We start from the raw sequence: 18921 nt of genomic DNA on the forward strand, positions 1-18921 counted from the left end.
GGAATTCTTTATCAGGTAGATTCCCTATCTCTTCCTCTTGTTTGGTTTGGTGGGCATTTATCCTGTTCCTTTACCTGCTGGGTATTCCTCTGCCTTTTTATCTTGTTTAGATTGTTTTGTTTGGGGCGGTCTTTCTGTATTCTGGCGGTTTGTGGAGTTCTCTTTATTGTGGAGTTTTCTCACTGTGGGTGGGGTTGGACAGGTGGCTTGTCAAGGTTTCCTGGATAGGGAAGCTTGTTCGGTGTTCTGGTGGGTGGAGCTGGATTTCTTCTCTCTGGAGTGCAATGAATGAAGTGTCCAGTAATGAGTTATGAGATGTCAGTGGGTTTGGAGTGACTTTAGGCAGCCTGTATATTGAATCTCAGGGCTATGTTCCTGTGTTGCTGGAGAATTTGTGTGGTATGTCTTGCTCTGGAACTTGTTGGCCCTTGGGTGGTGCTTGGTTTCAGTGCAGATATGGAGGCATTTGTTGAGCTCCTATCAATTAATGTTCCCTGGAGTCAGAAGTTCTCTGGTGTTCTCAGGATTTGGACTTAAGCCTCCTGCCTCTGGTTTTCAGTCTTATTCTTACAGTAGCCTCAAGACTTCTCCATCTATACTTCACTTTCAGATAGTTCCTTGATTCAGCTTATATTTCTCAAGATCTATAGGCCCCTTCCTATGTGGTCAGTGCTAACTACAGGGTTTTAATCTATTGCACCTGTCACTTCCAAGGTGGTTCCCTCTGTTTTAGCTTCTTCTGTTTGCTGGTCTCTTCAGTGTCTAATTTCCACCCTGACACAGGGGGGCGGTGCTGGGCACTTTTTTAGGCTCACTTGCTCTGTCGTGCTGTGGGGAGGGAGGAACACTGTAAACAAATAGCACTGGCGTCTGTGGGGAGTGCTCCCAGTATCTCAGCCACACTGGGTTTGCCCCTGCTCACAGCAAGTGTACTTTCCCTGTCTACACTGCTTAGGCTCTAGGTTGCTCTGCCAGGAACTGTCTGAGGCCAACCCTGGGTTGTATGCACTTCCCAGGTCTAAGCCACTCATGTTCACGTACTCGAGTACTCCACAAAGGCACAGACTTGATTGGGCCTGTGTTTTGTGCCCTTCCCAGGTCCGAGCAGCTCAGGTGACCAGGTATTTGGCAAGCACGATTGCTATGACTTATCGCCTCCCCTGTCCATGCCGCTCAGTTTTCTGGGTGTACAACTGGTGCACCTTCTCAGGCGGATGTCCACCGTCCAGAATCCCAAGAAGTCTTGGTTAGCAACAAAGGCTGCTTGCTGTTTGGTAGATTATGCCTTTCTGGGCTGCGATTGCCCCCTTCTGGCTCTGGCTGCCCTCACCTGCCTGTCTCCGCTGGGGGATGGGCCGGTCTGCAGACGGCTATTTCTGCTCAGTCCTTTGTTCTGTGAGCGGGCCTGGCAGTGTCTTAGGTTAGGGCTTTTTGCAGGGTAGGTATCCCACAGTCTGGTTTACTATCTCAAGTTAGTTCCCTCAGATTGCCCTTGGGGCATTCAGGCCCAGTCCTTACTCTAAGCAATGCAGCCCGTGCCTCCCTGCACAGTGTCCGCTTGTTAGTGGCGGATGCAGGTGTCTGTGCTGCTTTTCCGCTGGGAGTTACCATTGGGCACGTAATCTGTGGGTTTTAATTATTTATTTTTCCTCCCGGTTATGTTTCCCTCTGAGGTTCCAAGGCTCGCTACAGACTCACCAGTGAGTGTTTCCTGGTGTTTGGAAACTTCTCTCTTTTTTAAGATTCCCTTCCCAGGCCAGATCTCTGTTCCTACCTCTTTTGTCTCTCTTTTTATCTTTTATGTTTTTTCCTACCTCCTTTTGAAGACAATGGGCTGCTTTCTAGGTGCCTGATGTCTTCTGCCAGCATTCAGAAGTTGTTTTGTGGAATTTACTCAGCGTCCGAATGTTCTTTTGATGAATTTGTGAGGGAGAAAGTGGTCTCCCCATCCTATTCCTCCGCCATCTTAGGACTGCCCCCCGCCTTAACTCTTATATATATATATATATATATCACTTGCAAATATCTTCTCCTATTCAGTAGAAGATAGTTTCTCATTTTATTGACAGTTTCCTTCACTGTGTAAAAGCTCTTTATTTGTTTTTTAAGTTTTTATTTATTGTTTTGGCCTCATCATGTGGCTTGTCATTGGACCACCAGAGAAGTCCCATGCGAAAACTCTTTAGTTTGATATAGTCCCACTTGTTTCTTTTTGCCTTTTTCCCCTTGCCTGAGAAGACAAATCCAAAGAAAATTTCAAAATTGTTATATATATATATATATATATATATGTATACACACACACACACACACACACCAAAGAGTGTATTGCCTGTTTTCATCCAGAAGCTTTATATGGCTTAAGGTATCATGCTGCTGCTGCTGCTAAGTTGCTTCAGTCGTGTCTGACTCTGTGCAATCCCACAGACGGCAGCCCACCACGCTCCCCCGTCCCTGAGATTCTCCAGGCAAGAACACTGGAGTGGGTTGCCATTTCCTTCTCCAATGCATGAACGTGAAAAGTGAAAGTGAAGTCGCTCAGTTGTGTCCGACTCTTAGCGACCCCATGGACTGCAACCTACCAGGCTCCTCCATCCGTGGGATTTTTCAGGCAAGAGTACTGGAGTGGGGTGCCATTGCCTTCTCCATACTTAAGTCTTTAACCCATTCATTTATTTTTAATTCATTTCTTTTTTTTATACAGCATGAGAAAGTAGTCCATTTTGATTCTTCTGCATGTAGCTATCTAGTTTTCGCAACACCATTTGTTGATGAAGCTGTCTTACCAAATGCATACTCTTGCCTCTCTTGTCACAGATGTGTGTTTATCTCTGGGCTCTCTATTCTGTTGCATTGATCTGTATGCCCGTTATGTGTCAGTTCCATACTGTTTTGATTGGAATAGCTTTATGTATAGTTTGAAATCAAGAAGTGGGATATCTTTAGCTTTGTTCTTGCTTCTGAATATTGTTTTGACTTCTGAGATCTTTTGTGTTTTCATAAAAATTTTAGAATTATTTGTTCTAGTCCTGTGAGAAATGTTATTGGTATTTTGACAGAGACTGCACTGAATCTGTAGACTGCCTTGAGTAGTGTGGTCATTTTAACAGTATTAATTCCTCCATTCCATGAGCAGGCTGTATTTGTCCATCCCTTATAATGTGAATGTTACTACACTTGATGTTGCCCTAGAAGTCAAACTTCCCTCATTTTTTTTTTTTTTTGGTGATGTTAAACTGATTCAAAAATTTATTCTTTCCCACCTATTTTGAGTCTTTTTTTGATGTATATATGCAAGAGAAATTGCTTGTGAATATTTGTCTAAAATTTTGAACACTGTTGGAATTTAATTGTTCTGACATATTTGTCAGTTTTACTTCTACACTTTTAAAAAATATATTTATTTTTTAAGTGATTGATATCTTTACAACGTTGGTTTGATTTGTCATACAGCAACATGAATAAACCATAGGTGTACATGTGTCCCCTCCTTCTTGACTTTCCCTCCCACCTCTTGCCCTTTTCCACTCAACTAGATCATTACAGATCCCCAGTCTAATTTCCCCAAGTAATACAGCAAATTTCCATTGGTTATCAATTTACATGTTCTATGCTGTGAATGGGTTCATCAGTACCATTTTCTAGATTTCACATATATGTGTTAATATACTATATTTGTTTTTCTCTTTTTGACTTACTTCATTCTCTGTAATAGGCTCTAGGTTCATCTCCTTCATTAGAACTGTCTCAAATGCATTCCTTTTAATGTCTGAGTATTATTCCAGCATATATATGTACCATAGGTTCTTTATCTATTCAACAGTCGATGGACACCTATGTTGCTTTCATGTCCAAGCTATTGTGAATAGTGCTGCAAAGAACATTGGGGTGCATGTGCCTTTTTCAGTTTTGGTTTCTTCAGGATATATGCCTAGAAGTGGTATTGCTGTGTTGTATGATGGTTTTATTCCTAGTTTTTCAAGGAATCTCCATACTGTCTTCCATAGTGGCTGTATCAATTTACATTCCCACCAGCAATACAAGAGTGTTCCCTTTTCTCCATACCTTCTCCAGCACTTGTTTGTGGATTTTTGATGATGGCCATTCTGACTGGTATGATGTGATATCTCATTGTAGTTTTGATTTGCATTGCTCTAATAACGAGTGATGTTGAATATATCTTTATGTGTTTATTAGCCATCCATATGTCTTCTTTGAAGAATGTCAGTTTGGGTCTATTGCCCACTTTTTGATTTTGTTGTTTCTTTTTCTAGTATTGAGTCATATGAACTGCTTGTATATTTTGGAAATTAATCCTTTGTCAGTTGTTTTATTTGCTATTATTTTCTCCCATTCTTGGAGAAGGAAACGTCAATCCACTCCAGTATTCATGCCTGGAAAATCCCATGGACCAAGGAGCCTGGTGGGCTACAATCCATGGGGTCGCAAAGAGTCAGACACGACTGAGCGACTTCTGTGTGTGTGTGTGTGTCTCCCATTCTAAGGGTTGTCTTTTCACCTTGTTTTAGCTTCCTTTGCTGTGCAAAAGCTTTCAAGTATAATTAGATCCCACATATTTATTTTTGTTTTTATTTCCATTATTGTAGGAGGTGGATCATAGAGGATCTTATTATGGTTTATATTATCGAGTGTTCTGCCTATGTGTTCCTCTAAGAGTTTTATAGTTTCTGGTCTTACACTTAGGTCTTTAATCTATTTTGAGTTTATCTTTATGTGTGGTGTTAGGAAGTGTTCTAATTTCATTCTTTTACATGTAGCTGTCCAGTTCTCCTAGCACTACTTATTGAATAGACTCTTTTTCTTGCATCCTTTCTCAAAGATAATATGTGCATAGGTGCGTGGGTTTATCTCTGGGCTTTCTACCTTGTTCCATTGGTCTATAGTTGTGTTTTTGTGCCAGTACCATACTGTCTTGATGACTGTAGCTTTGTAGTATAGTCTGAAATTAGGTAAATTGATTCCTGCAGCTCCATTCTTCTTTCTCAAGATTTCTTTGGCTACTTGGAGTCTTTTGTGTTTCCATACTAACTGAAATTTTTTGTTTTAGTTCTGTGAAAAATGCCATTGGTAATTTGATAGGGATTGCATTGAATCTGTAGATTGTGTTTGGTAGTACAGTCATTTTCACAACATTTATTCTTCCAACCAGGATCATAAACTATCACTCCATCTGTTTATGTCATCTTTGATTTCTTTCATCAGTGTTTTATTGTTTTCTGTATACAGCTCTTTTGTCCCCTAGGTAAATTTATTCCTAGGTATTTTTATTCTTTGTGTTGCAATGGTAAATGGGATTGATTCCTTAATTTCTCCGACTTTTCATTATTAGTATAAAGGAATGAAAGTTCTTTCTGTGTATTGATTTTGTATCCTGCATGACTTTACTAAATTCACTGATTAGTTCTAGTAACTTTCTGATAGTTTCTTTAGGGTTTTCTATGTACAGTATCATGTCATCTGCAAAGAGTGAGTTTTACTTCTTCCTTTCCAATCTGGATTCCTTCTATTTCTTTCTCTTCTGATTGCTGTAGCTAGGACTTGCAAAACTATGTTGAATAATAGTGGTGAGAATGGGCACCCTTGTCTTGTTCCTCATATTAGAGGGAATGTTTTCAGTTTCTCAACATTAAAAATAATGTTTGCTGTGTGTCTGTTGTATATGGCCTGTATTATGTTAAAGTAGGGCCCTTCTATGCCCATTTTTTAAGAGTTTTTATCATAAATGGGTGCTGAATTTTATCAAAAGGCTTTCATGCATCTATTGAAGTTATCATATGCTTTTTATCCTTCCACTTGTTAATATGGTGTATCACATTGATTGAACTGCATATATTGAAGAATCCTTGCAACCCTGGGATAAACCCAAGTTGATCATGGTATGATCTTTTTAAAGTGTTCTTGAATTCTGTTTGATAGAATTTTGTTGAGAATTTTTGCATCTATGTTCATCAGTGATATTGGTCTGTAATTTTTTTTCATGATATCTTTGTCTGGTTTTGATATCATGGTGATTGTGGCCTCATAGAATGACTTTGGAAGTGTACCTTCTCTGAAATTGTTTGGAAGAGTTTCAGAAGGATAGGCATTAGCTCTTCTCTAAATTGGATAGAATACACCTTTGAAGCCATCTGGCCCTGGGCTTTTGTTTTTAGGGAGATTTTTTTTTTTTTTTACCAGAGTTTTGATTTCAGTGTCTGTAACTGGCTTATTCATAATTGGGCTTCCCTCGTAGCTCAGTTGGTAAAGAATCTGCTTGCAATGCAGGAAGCCCAGGTTCAATCCCTGGGCCAGGAAGATCCCCTGGAGAAGGAAATGGCAACCCGCTCCAGTATTCTTGCCTCAAGAATCCCATGGACAGAGGAGTCTTTCAGGCTATTGTCCATGGAGTTGCAAGAATCAGACATGACTTAGCAACTAAATCACCACAGTCTTGGAAGGTTGAATTTTTCTAAGAATCTGTCCATTTCCTCTAGGTTGTCCATTTTATTAGCATAGAGTTGTTTGTAATAGTCTCTTATGATCCTTTGTATTTCTGTTGTAACCTCTCCTATTTCATTCCTAATTTTGTTGATTTCATTTTTCTCCCATTTTTTCTTGATGAGTCTGGCTAATAGTTTGTCAATTTTGTTTGTTTTCTCAAAGAACCAGCTTTTAGTTTTATGCATCTTCATTGTTTCCTTCATTTCTTTTTCATTTATTTCTGCTCTGACGTTTCTTTCCTTCTACTATCTGTTTTTTGGTTGTTGTTGTTTGTTTGTTTTGTTTTGTTCTTTTTCCAGATGCTTTAGGTGTAGAGTCAGGTTGTCTGTTTGATGGTTTTCTTGTTTTTTGAGGTAGGATTGTATTGCTATAAACTTCCCTCTTAGAACTGCTTTTGCTGCATGCCATAGGTTTTGGGTCATAGTATTTTCATTGTCATTTGTTTTATTGGGATCTTTTTATTTCCCTTATTTCTTCAGTAACCTCTTCATTACTTAGAAACGTATTGTTTAATCTCCATGTGTTTGTGTTTTTTGCAGTTCCCGCAGCGCCCCGCCCCCCCCCCCCCCCCCCCCCCGCCCCGTAATTGATATCTAGTCTCATAGCACTTTGGTCAGAGAAGATGTTTGATAAATTTTAAATTTTCTTAAATTTACTAAGGCTTGATTTGTGACCCCAGATGTGGTCTATCCTGGAGAATGGCGCCATGTGCACTTGAGAAGAAAGTGTATTCTTTTGCATGTGAATGGAAAGTCCTGAAGATATCAATTAGGTCCATTTGGCCTAATGTTTCATTTAAGGTTGTGTTTCCTTATTGATTTTCTCTTTTGATGATCTGTCCATTGGTGTAAGTGGGGTGTTGAAGTCCCCTAATATTATTGTGATACTGGCAATCTCCCATTTTATGTCTGTTTTTATTTGCTTTATGTATTGAGGTGATCCTGTGTTGGGTGTATACATATTTACAATTGTTATATCTTCTTCTTGGCTTGATCCCTTGATTATTATGTAGTGTCTTTATCTCTTGTAATATTATTTATTTTAAAGTCTGTTTTGTCTGAAATGAGAATTGTCACTTGGGCTTTCTTTTGATTTCCATTTGCATGGAATATCTTTTTCCACCCTTTTACTTTCAGTCTGTATATGTCTCTAGGTCTGAAGTGGGTCTCTTAGTAGATGGCATATATATAGGTCTTGTTTTTTATCCATTCAGCTGTCTATGTCTTTGGTTGGAGCATTTAATCCATTTACATTGAAAGTAGTTTTTGATATATATTTCCTATTGGCATTTTCTTAATTGTTTTGGGTTTTTGTAGGTCTTTCCTTTCTCTTGTGTTTACTGTCTTTATAATTCCTTTTAGTATTTGCTGTAAAACTGGTTTGGTGGTGCTAAATTCTCTTAACTTTTGCATGTGTGTAAATCTTTTGATTTGTCCATCAGTTTTGAATGAGATCCTTGCTGGGTAGAGTAATCTTGGTTGTAGATTTTTTTTTTTTTTTTTCTTTCAGTTCTTTAAATATATCCTGCCATTCTCTTCTGGCCTGCAGAATTTCTGCTGAAAGATCAGCTGTTAATCGTATGGGTTTTCCCATGTATGTTACTTGTTACTTTTCCCTTTCTGCTTTTAATATTCTTTCCTTGTGTTTAATCTCTGTTAGCTTGATTAGTACGTATCTGAACATGTTTCTCCTTGGGTTTATCCTGTATGGAACTCTTTGAGCTTCTTGGACTTGATTATTTCCTTTCCCATGTTGGGGATGTTTTCAACTATGATCTCTTCAAAAATTGTCTCAGTGCCTTTCTTTTTCTCTTCTTCCTCTGGGACACCTATAACTCATATATTGCTGCATTTAACATTGTCCCAGAGGTCTCTGAGGCTATCCTCAATTCTTTTCATTCTTTTTGTCCTTTATTCTGCTCTTCATCAGTTATTTCCATCATTCCACCTTACAGTTCATTTATCCATTCTTCTGCCTCAGTTATTCTACTATGGGTTCCTTCTAGAGAGTTTTTAATTTCAGTATTGTGTTATTCATCTCTGGCAACCCACTCCAGTACTCTTGCCTGGAAAATCCCATGGACGGAGGAGCCTGGTAGGCTGCAGTCCATGGGGTCGCTAGGAGTCAGGCACAACTAAGCAACTTCACATTCACTTTTTACTTTCATGCATTGGAGAAGGAAATGGCAACCCACTCCAGTATTCTTGCCTGGAGAATCCCAGGGACAGAGGTACCTAGTGGGCTGCCGTCTATGGGGTCACACAGAGTCGGACACAACTGAAGCGCCTTTGGCAGCAGCAGCAGCAGCATGTCCTTGTTAATTTCATTAACTGTGTTAATTGCTTCTTGCATTTTCTCTATTCTATTTTCAAGGCTTTGGAACATCTTTACTATCATTATTCTGAATTCTTTATCACGTAATTTCCTCTTTATTTGGCCTAGTGATTTTCTACTTTGTTCCTTCATTTGTGGTATATTTCTCTGTCTTTTCATTCCATTACCCCCCCACCCCCGCCACCACCACCCCAACTTAATCCATTTGAGGTGTCCTTTTCCCAGGTTTACAGACTAGAAAACTGAGCCAGAACAGAGTTTCAACTGTGGAATATAGCAAAGAAAATATAATAAACTAACATATATGGTGTAAAAAGTAGGAGGAAAAAAAAAGCAAAGATAAACAGATGTTTGTGAAAAAGATTTATATATATTAAGGAATTCTTTACCATCTGAGCCCAGATGGTAAAGAATCTGCCTATAATGTGGGAGACCTGCGTTCAAGCCCTGAGTTGGGAAGATGCCCCTGGAGAAGCTGCATAGCAACCCACTCCAGTATTCTGTCCTGGAGAATTCCATGGACAGAGGAGCCTGGCAGCCTACAGTCCATGGGGTTGCAAAGAGTCATACATGACTGAGCAACTAAGAACACAAACCGTAGGGAAAGAACAATAAGAAAAACAGTCAAGCAGAACAAAAACAAAATTTTAAAAGTCACAAGAAAAGGAAGAAAAACAATCTTTAAAGAAAGTTTTACAAAAGAGAGAGAGAGAGAGAAAAAAGGAAAACTCCACAGCATTGCAAAAAGCCAATACAAAGGTATGTAGGGAGGATTAAAAGTGTGATTTAAAATAGAAAAAAGAAAAAGTTTCTCCAGGTCCTAGATCACATTTCTTAGTTTTGGTATCTGCCCTCTGTGAGTGGGGTTGGTCTAGTGTTTTGTGATGGTTTCCTCATTAGGGGGACTTGTGCCTGTGTTCTGGTCAATGGAGCTGGATCTTGTCTCTCTGAAGGGCAATGCAGTGTCCAGTAGAAGGTTTTGTTTGGGGTGTCTATAGGTTCAGTATGGCTTTGGGCAGCCCTCTCAGCTTTGGCAGTGATAGACACATCTATTTCCACAGCCACGTCAAAATAGCCCCTCAGCACATCTTCACTGTTGTCAGCCCCTACGTCTCCCCGGGGTCTTTCCCAGAGCCTCCGCCCCCTGGTCTCACCCTATGCTGCAGGCCATAGCTTGCTAGCTAGAGGCTTCTATGTGGGTCTCTTGGTTCCCCTAGCCCACTCTGTATGCTGGAGGCTCCTGTGTGCTTCTCTTGGCACAGAGTCTGCCTTCTGCTCAGCGGAGACTTGTGTGCATATCTCTCAGCTCCCTGCTCCAACCCTCCTAGCAGGGCTAAGACTTGTGAGCTGTTCATGGGCTGAGAAGTGCAGCCCTCTCTGTATTTTGCCTTTTGGGCCCCCGATTTGCATGGCTCTCTAAGGTTCTGCAGCTTCCCCTTGTTCCTGCCTGTGAAGGATTTCCCAGTGCATGAACTTCACAACACTCTCCCTCCCTTGGGGCACAAGCTCCTGTCCTGAAGTTCTCTCTAGGGCGCGCGTACTTTTTTAATGTCTTTATCTTTTCTCCTACCTCATTCCAGGGAGTTTAGCTTGCTTCTTTGGAAGCCTGGGGTCTTCTGCTGTCATTTAAGAGGTTGCTTTGTAGGAGCTGTTCCATATCTTGATGAGTTTTTGTATCTGTGGGGAGACTGGCCATCTTCATCTTACTCTCCTGCCATCTTCGTCTTACTCTCCTGCCATCTTCTTCTGACACTCTACTTCCCTTATTTTAAAAAATTCTTTTTTTTTTTTTTTTCTATTAAGCTTGGGTAATTGTTACTACTTTTCCAGTTCATTGAGCCATTCCTCTATACCATCTAATCTACTGTTGATTTTTCTGCAGTGTATTTTTTATTTCAGGTGTTGGATCTTCAACTCTGTTTAAATTCTTTATATTTGTCACTTGTATATCCTTTCTTATTCCTCGTTCTTTGAACACCTTTATGACCATCACCTTGAAACCTGTATTAGTGACCTTATTTTAAGTAATATGTCAGGCCCTCTCTATGCACTGATTGTCAAACGTGGCAACAGGGGGATCCTAGAAGATTGATCTCTTGTGCCTGACTCAAGTCTTTATCTTGTGCCTGACTCAAGCCCTTCATTTCTCCCAGTGTTGGACCCTGTGGGTGCTGTGTGACCTTCTTCCTGTCCACATCTTTCTTGGAACTAGCCCTGTGCTGCCACCCACCTGCTGTCTGCCAGGCACTCACTGGCACTAAACAACAGACAGTCCTGAGTATGTTTGAATCCCAGAGAGAAGGACCTGTCTCAGCATATGGAATCTATTCCTCAGGCTGAACACCTGCTCCTCTTGATTGTACAATCTACTTCCAATTGTATGTAAGGCAATCAGTTCAGTTGCAGTCGTGCCCAACTCTTTGCAATCCCATGGACTGCAGCAGACCAGGTCTCCCTGTCCATCACCAACTCTCAGAGTTTACTCAGACTCATGTCCATCGAGTTGGTGATGACATCCAACCATCTCATCCTCTGTTGTCCCCTTCTCCTCCTGCCCCCAATATCTCCCAGCATCAGAGTCTTTTCCAATGAGTCAACTCTTCGCATGAGGTGGCCAAAGTATTGGAGTTTCAGCTTTAGCATCAGTCCTTCCAAAGAACACCCGGGACTGATCTCCTTTAGAATGGACTGGTTGGATCTCCTTGCAGTCCAAGGGACTCTCAAGAGTCTTTGCCAACACCACAGTTCAAAAGCATCAATTCTTTGGCACTCAGCTTCCTTTATACTCCAACTCTCACATCCATACATGACTACTGGAAAAACCATAGCTTTGACTAGACGGACCTTTGTTGGCAAAATAACGTCTCTGCTTTTTAATATACTGTCTAGGTTGGTCATAACTTTTCTTCCAAGGAGAAAGCGTCTTTTAATTTTATGGCTAGTGTCACCATCTGCAGTGATTTTGGGGCCCCAAAAACCAGTCTTTCACTGTTTCCCCATCTATTCTCTATGAAGTGATGGGACCAGATGCTGCGATCTTGGTTTTCTTAGCGTTAAGTTTTAAGCCAACTTTTTCAAGCTCCTCTTTTACTTTCATCAAGAAGCTCTTTAGTTCTTCTTCACTTTCAGCCATAAGGGTGGTGTCATCTGCATATCTGAGGTTATTGATATTTGTCCCAGCAATCTTGATTCCAGCTTGTGTTTCTTCCCAGCCCAGCGTTTCTCATGATGTACTCTGCATATAAGTTTAATAAGCAGGGTGACAATACACAGCCTTGATGTACTCCTTTCCTGATTTGAAACCAGTCTTTTGTTCCATGTACAGTTCTAACTATTGCTTCCTGATCTGTATACAGATTTCTCAGGAGGCAGGCCAGGTGGTCTGGTATTTTATGTAAACTACTAGTTATGACCAACCTAGATAGAATATTAAAAAGCAGAGCTATTACTTTGCCAACAAAGGTCTGTCTAGTCAAGGCTATGGTTTTTCCAGTGGTCATGTATGGATGTGAGAGTTGGACTGTGAAGAAAGCTGAGCACTGAAGAATTGATGCTTTTGAATTGTGGTGTTGGAGAAGACTCTTGAGAGTCCCTTGGACTGCAAGGAGATCCAATCAGTCCATGAGTTTGGATGAACTCTGGGAGTTGGTGATGGACAGGGAGGCCTGGCATGCTGCAATTCATGGGGTTGCAAAGAGTCGGACATGACTGAGTGACTGAACTGAACTGAACTGATTCACCAAATTCAAGGTTTCCACAATCTTAACCATAGATGTGTCCTCTTTCCTATTCCTATAAAATCATTTCTGATGTCTCTGGCCCTGTCTTATCCCTTATGCAAGCATATTATGCTATCTTCAGCTCAGTTCAGTCAATCAGTTGTGTCTCTTTGCCACCCCATGGACTGCAGCACGCCAGGCTTCCCTGTCTATCACCAACTCCTGGAGCTTGTTCAAACTCATGTCCATCGAGTCGGTGATGCCATCCAACCATCTCATCCTCTGTGAGAGAGTCAATTCCTAGACAGGTTGATAAGAAGTCTGTTGTCCCTGAGGAGAATGGGGTCTGGGGCTGGTCTTGGGTTCTCAAAGAGGACAAACTTTTTTTTCTTTAAGCCCAGAGCTAATAATCACACAACAAAACAACTCAGCTTAAACTCTGTACTAAGGATTATATAACAATGTATCCTGCTTGAGGACATGTTTCTCCTTCTTGAGAATCTTCTGACTAATCCTGTTATTTTCAAATGTAAATTGTGGGAGTGGGTCTAGTAAGATCTTGACAACCTTGAGACAGTCTTTTGATTTCCTGTAATAACTAATTGAAAACGTATACAGCTCCCTTGCTAACACACTAGCGAGTGGGCATTCTTAGTCCCCTTCTGATGTCTATGTCAGAAGCTTTCTCTGTCCCTTGTTCACTTTAATAAAACTCTGCTACACAAGAGGTCTTGAGTGATCAAGCCTGGTCCCTGGTCCTGAAGCAGAATCTTATGCAGAGAGCACGAATCTGATGTCATTCACCATAAGCTATCATCTGTGGTCCCCTTCTCCTCCTGCCTACAATCTTTCCCAGCATCAGGGTCTTTTTCTAAGGAGTCATAAGGGTCTTTTCTTTGCATCACATGCCCAAAATTTGCTATTTTATTGAAGATAAACTTCTATAGCATTTCACCTGAAGAATTTTTTGATATTTTGAAAAAACACATAAATAAATGTGACTTCCACGTATTAAACTACCCGTGTAGTTATCGAGGTGACAAAGCTAGGATAATAGCAAGATTTCTTCCCCCTAACACAAAACCTGGTTTATTGCAGTATTTTTCATCTTAGTAAATGATATTACCATCCTTTCAGTTGCTTTGGAAAGATAAAATGTGAGTTAGAAAAGAGTGATGAAATTTTTACACACTGTTTACTTTTGAAAAATAGCATAATTTATCTACCAAAAATGGGACTACAGACAGGGCCTACTAAAGGTCCTCTACATCATGCACTGACACCCCAGCTTGCTCAAACATGGGGAAAGGTCTTGTTTTCCTGTACATTCCAGTGACAGGTCGGTGCTGGGAAGTCTGATGGCCGCTCCAGCCTGGTCATGGAAGCACCCCTCTTAGCACCCGTCAGTCATATTTTCCTTCTTTGCTCCATCCATGTTTACTCCTTGTGGGCAGTGGGGTTAGCCATGATGAGTAGAGTCACAAAGAAAGGCCTTTGAGAGATGAATCTATATAAAAATATTAGAGAATCACATAATGCCAGGCAGGGGGGCAGGGGTTGTCATCATGGCCTAAACCTGGATGGTCCAGTGAACGACAAACCATTTAATGTGACAGAAACAGTGTCTTCACTCTTAGTCCTGTGAAGCTAGAAGTGAAAAGAAAGAAAGAGAGAGAAGAAAAGAAAGAATGAAGGAGGGAGGAAATGTTGGAGGGAGGGAGGAGGGAATCCTTTGGCCAAAACAACTGACAAAATTTACTACTTTGCTTTGAAGGAGTGCTTCTTAGGAATCTCTTGGAGCCTGTTCCCTCTCCGTTTTCTTCAGTTAGGCCACAGTTATTTCTGTAGAATCTTAATAAGTGGAGTGGGCATAGGGTGGGGAAAAGTGGTTATCAGTGCTAACTGACCTTCAGGTCAGGTCTGCTCTGGAGATCTGCTGTGGAGAAGTAGCCAAAGTATGGCGACAACTTCAGGTGCTTCCCTGTATCTAGAGGACTTTCTTCAGAAACAAATGTCCATGGCTCAGGGGTGAAAAACATTTTTAAAATTAACATTTTGCAAAGCAGAATTGAAGGTAAAATATTAAGACTAAAAATTGATAATTATTAGAAGTCTAGCAAAAGTAAAAGTCAATGAAATACATTTAAGAAAGGAAGTTGATAATAAAGAAAAGGAACATGAAGAGGATAATATTTTAGATACTGAAATAAACTGATAAAAGGAGCTACACCTAGAGCTTGGGGAGATTTGAGATCATGCTGGTTTTATTTACAGCATAGCACCTAGAACACAGTTAGTACTCTGTACATATTTACCGAATAATTTTTGAATTATAAATAGAACCACTTTTTGAAAGGAAAAAAAACTCTAAGAACTTGAGCTAAGAGTATAAACACGAAAAGTCAAAGAAAAGTAAGATTTTAAACAAGAGGAAGAGAGAAAAGGAAGGAGCAGAACGAGTGAGGTGGGGGAGAGGAAGAGGCCACGAAAGGGGAAAGGATGGCTTTGCCATGGAACTGGGAGCAAACAATGCAAATGAACATCACACGTCATGGCGATGACAAACTGTGAAGCAAACCTAAGGGGCTGATTAACTTGACAGAATATAACCGTAACAAAAACCAAACCAAAACAAAAACAAAGAGTAAGAAGGGAAAAGGGGGAAGTCCTAGAGTTGTGAAGATGACAAAGATAACGAATGAAAAATACTTACCACCATGCTCTTAGAAGAACTTCACCAAACTAGTAATTAATTATTGCACATCTAGGCCTACAGCTGCCCTTAGTAACAGAAAGTCATGGTGGAGCTTAGTTACTTGGTCAAGTACATCTTGCTGTCACCTTCAGTGCTCCAGCAGCCTCCAGGGCAGATAGGTTGGCCTCATTTGCCTTCCAACCTAAACTTTTCCTTGATGCCTTCAGGTCAAATCATATATGTCACATACTATCTATTGCACAGAACTATCCTCAGGGATTGTTACCATGACAATCACTAGGCAACACTAGTGCCATCCACTTTAGAGACTCTTCTATGCTTAGCACTGTCCTAGGGACTACTGTCCTCATCTACCAACAAGAAAGTAGAGAGAATCAGTCCTTTAAGCCACTCTCAGACCTCGGTTTACATTCTTCTGCCTTTTCCTTTACTGGCTAACTTATTAGTGGTCAAACATGGCCCTTCCTCTGGTTTTTAACCCAGGATATGCATTAGAATTACTTGGAGATCTTTTTTAAGAAAGCAACCAATGCCCGGGCCACTCCACTTCTTGTTATGAAGCATAGGGATGGTTAAAAAAAAATAAGAAACAGGAGGAGGGGCTAAGATGGCAGAGGAGTAGGACGGGGAGAACACTTTCTCCCTCACAAATTCATCAAAAGAACATTTAAACGCCGAGTAAAATCCACAAAACAACTTCTGAATGCCGGCAGAGGACATCAGGCACCCAGAAAAGCAACCCAAGTCTTCGAAAGGAGGTAGGAAAAAACATAAAAGACAAAAAAAGGGACAAAAGAGGGAGGGACGGAGTTCCGTCCGGGGAAGGGAGTCTTAAAAAGAGAGAAGTTTCCAAACACCAGGAAACCTTCTCACTGCTGAATCTGTGCCGAGCCTTGGAAGCACAGAGGGCAACATAACAGGGAGGAAAAATAAACAATTAAAACCTGCACATTGCGAGCCCTATGGTAATTCCCCCAGGGGAGAAGCAGCGCAGACGCCTGCATCCGCCATTAGCAAGTGGGGGCTGGGCAGGGGGCAGGTGCGGCGCGGGCTGCATCGCAAGAATCTGGCCTGAATACCCCAAGCGCTATCTGAGCGAAATAATTTGGGCTAGCAAAACAGACTGTGGGATATCTACCACGCGAAAAGCCAGCCCTAACCTATGACACCGCCAGGCCCATGCACGGAACAAAGGACTGAACAGAGATAGCTGGCGGCAGACCATCCCCCTCCAGTGATAGGCAGCCAGAGCCGGAAGGGGACAATCGCAGCCCCAGAGAGACATTATCTATAAAATTGTAAGCAGGCTTCTTTGCTAACTAAAACTTCTTGGGGGTCTGGACGGTCAACATCTGCCTGAGAAGGTGTGCCGGTGCACACCTAGATAACCGAGTGGCGGGGAGGCGATAAGTCGCAGCAATCGCACGCACCAAACATCTCATCACCTGAGCTGCTCGAATCTGGGAAGGGCACAAAACGCAGGCCCAACCAAGAGTCTGCGCCCCTGAGGAGTACCCGAGTGCCTGAACCTGAGCGGCTTGGACCTGGGAAGTACAGGCAGGCCAGGGCCAGCCACAGATGGTTTCCAGCGGAGCAACCTAGAGCCTGAGCAGTGTGGATAGAGAGGCTACACGCGCCGTGAACGGGGGGCAGACCCAGTGTGGCTGAGGCACTGCGAGCACACGCCAGGGTTATTTGTTTGCAGCATCCCTCCCTACCTCCCCTCAGCGTGACTGAACAAGTGAGCCTTAAAAAAAAAAAAAAAAAAAAGTGTCCTCCACCGTACCCTTTGTATCAGGGCAGAAACCAGACACTGAAGAGACCAGCAAACAGAAGAAGCTATAACAGAGGGAACCACCTTGGAAGCTACAGGCAATAGATTAAAACCCTGTGGTTACTACCAACTACATAGGAAGGGGCCTATAGATCTTAAGAAATATGTCAGACCAAGGAACTAGCCAAAAATGAACTGAACCCACAATACTCACAACAAAACCGGAGAAAGTCCTAGATATATTTTTACTATTTGTACAATCATTCTTTTTTTTTTTTTAATTAAAAAAAAAAATTTAAGTCCTCTATTATTCCTTTAATTTCCGCTTTTATAACCGATTACTTTGCAAAAAAAAAAAAAAAAAAGACCCCTTTTTTTAAAGCAAACTTCATATATATATTTTTTTTATAATTTTTGACCTTTTTTTTTTCTTCCTTCTTTTCTTTAACATTGTATTTTTGAAATTCCAAACTCTACTCTAGATTTTTAATTTTAGCTTTTTGGTATTTGTTATCAATTTTGTACCTATAGTTTTTTTTTTTTTTTTTTCTTAATAATTTCTGTGACCCTTTTTTATTTTTTCTTATTCTTTTTCTCTGTTTCTTTTTCTTCTTCTTTTAAATAACATTGTATATCTGAAATTCCAAACTCTACTCTAGATTTTTAATTTATGCTTTTTGGTATTTGTTATCAATTTTGTACCTGTATTTTTTTTTTTTTTATATAATTTCTGTGACCCTTTTTTATTTTTTCTTATTCTTTTTCTCTGTTTCTTTCTCTTCTTCTTTTAAATAATATTGTATATCTGAAATTCCAAACTCTACTCTAGATTTTTAATTTATGCTTTTTGGTATTTGTTATCAATTTTGTACCTGTATTTTTTTTTTTTTTAATATATATAATTTAGGCGACTTTGTTTGTTCTTGTTTGTTTGTTTGTTTGTTTGTTTTCTCTTTTTCTTCTTCTTTTTTAACATTGTATTTTTGAAATTCCAAACTCTACTCTAGATTTTTAACTTTTGCTTTTTGGTATTAGTTATCAATTTTGTACCTATATTTTCTTCATAATTTTCGCGACCTTGTTTGTTTTTGTTTGTTCATTTTTATCTCTCTTTCTTTTCCTTCTTCTTTTCTTTAACATCGTATTTTTGAAATTCCAAACGCTAGTCTACATTTTAAATTTTTGCTTTTATGTATTTGTTACCAATTTTGTACCTTTAAGAACCCAATCTTCAGTACCCATTTTTCACTAGGGAGCGAGAATACTGGCTTAACTGCTCTCTCTCCCTTTGGACTCTCCTTTTTCTCCACCAGGTCGCCTGTGTCTCCTCCCTAACCCCTCTGTACTCTACCCAACTCTGTGAATTTCTGTGTGTTCCAGACGGTGGAGAATACTTAGGGAACTGATTACTGGCTGGATCTGTCTCCCTCCTTTTCATTCCCCCCATTTATCCTCCTGGCCACCTCTGCCACCTTCCTCCTTCTCTTCTCTGTATAACTCTGTGAACAACTCTGAGCGGTCCAGTTGTGGAGTGCACATAAGGAAGAGATTACTGAATAGCCCACTCTCTCCTCTATTGATTCCACCTCATCTCAATCGGGTCACCTCTAACTCCCTCCTCACTCTTCTCTTCTCCATATAACACTGTAAACCTCTCTGGGTGCAACAAGTTTCAGGGCAAGACATACCAAGCAAATTCTCCAGCAGCAAGGAACACAGCCCTGAGATCCAAGATACAGGCAGCCCAAAGTCACCCCAAAACCATAGACATCCCATAACTCATTACTGGACATTTCACTGCACTCCAGAGAGAAGAAATACAGCTCCACCCACCAGAACACCGACACAAGCTTCCCTAACCAAGAAACCTTGACAAG

At 40.7% G+C, this 18921-nt stretch overlaps 1 long non-coding RNA gene across 1 annotated transcript; it reads right to left on the bottom strand.

The window, feature by feature from the left end:
• Positions 1 to 13748: 13748 nt before the first annotated feature.
• Positions 13749 to 17028, bottom strand: LOC139186170 (uncharacterized). The gene is made up of 2 exons (XR_011569656.1): positions 15268 to 17028; positions 13749 to 14061 (listed from the first exon to the last, which is right to left on the bottom strand). It is a non-coding gene; the product is annotated as an uncharacterized lncRNA (long non-coding RNA).
• Positions 17029 to 18921: the final 1893 nt, after the last annotated feature.

The sequence above is a fragment of the Bos indicus genome, chromosome 12 (genome assembly GCF_029378745.1).
Source record: "Bos indicus isolate NIAB-ARS_2022 breed Sahiwal x Tharparkar chromosome 12, NIAB-ARS_B.indTharparkar_mat_pri_1.0, whole genome shotgun sequence".
In the NCBI taxonomy this organism is placed as follows: Eukaryota; Metazoa; Chordata; class Mammalia; order Artiodactyla; family Bovidae; genus Bos; species Bos indicus.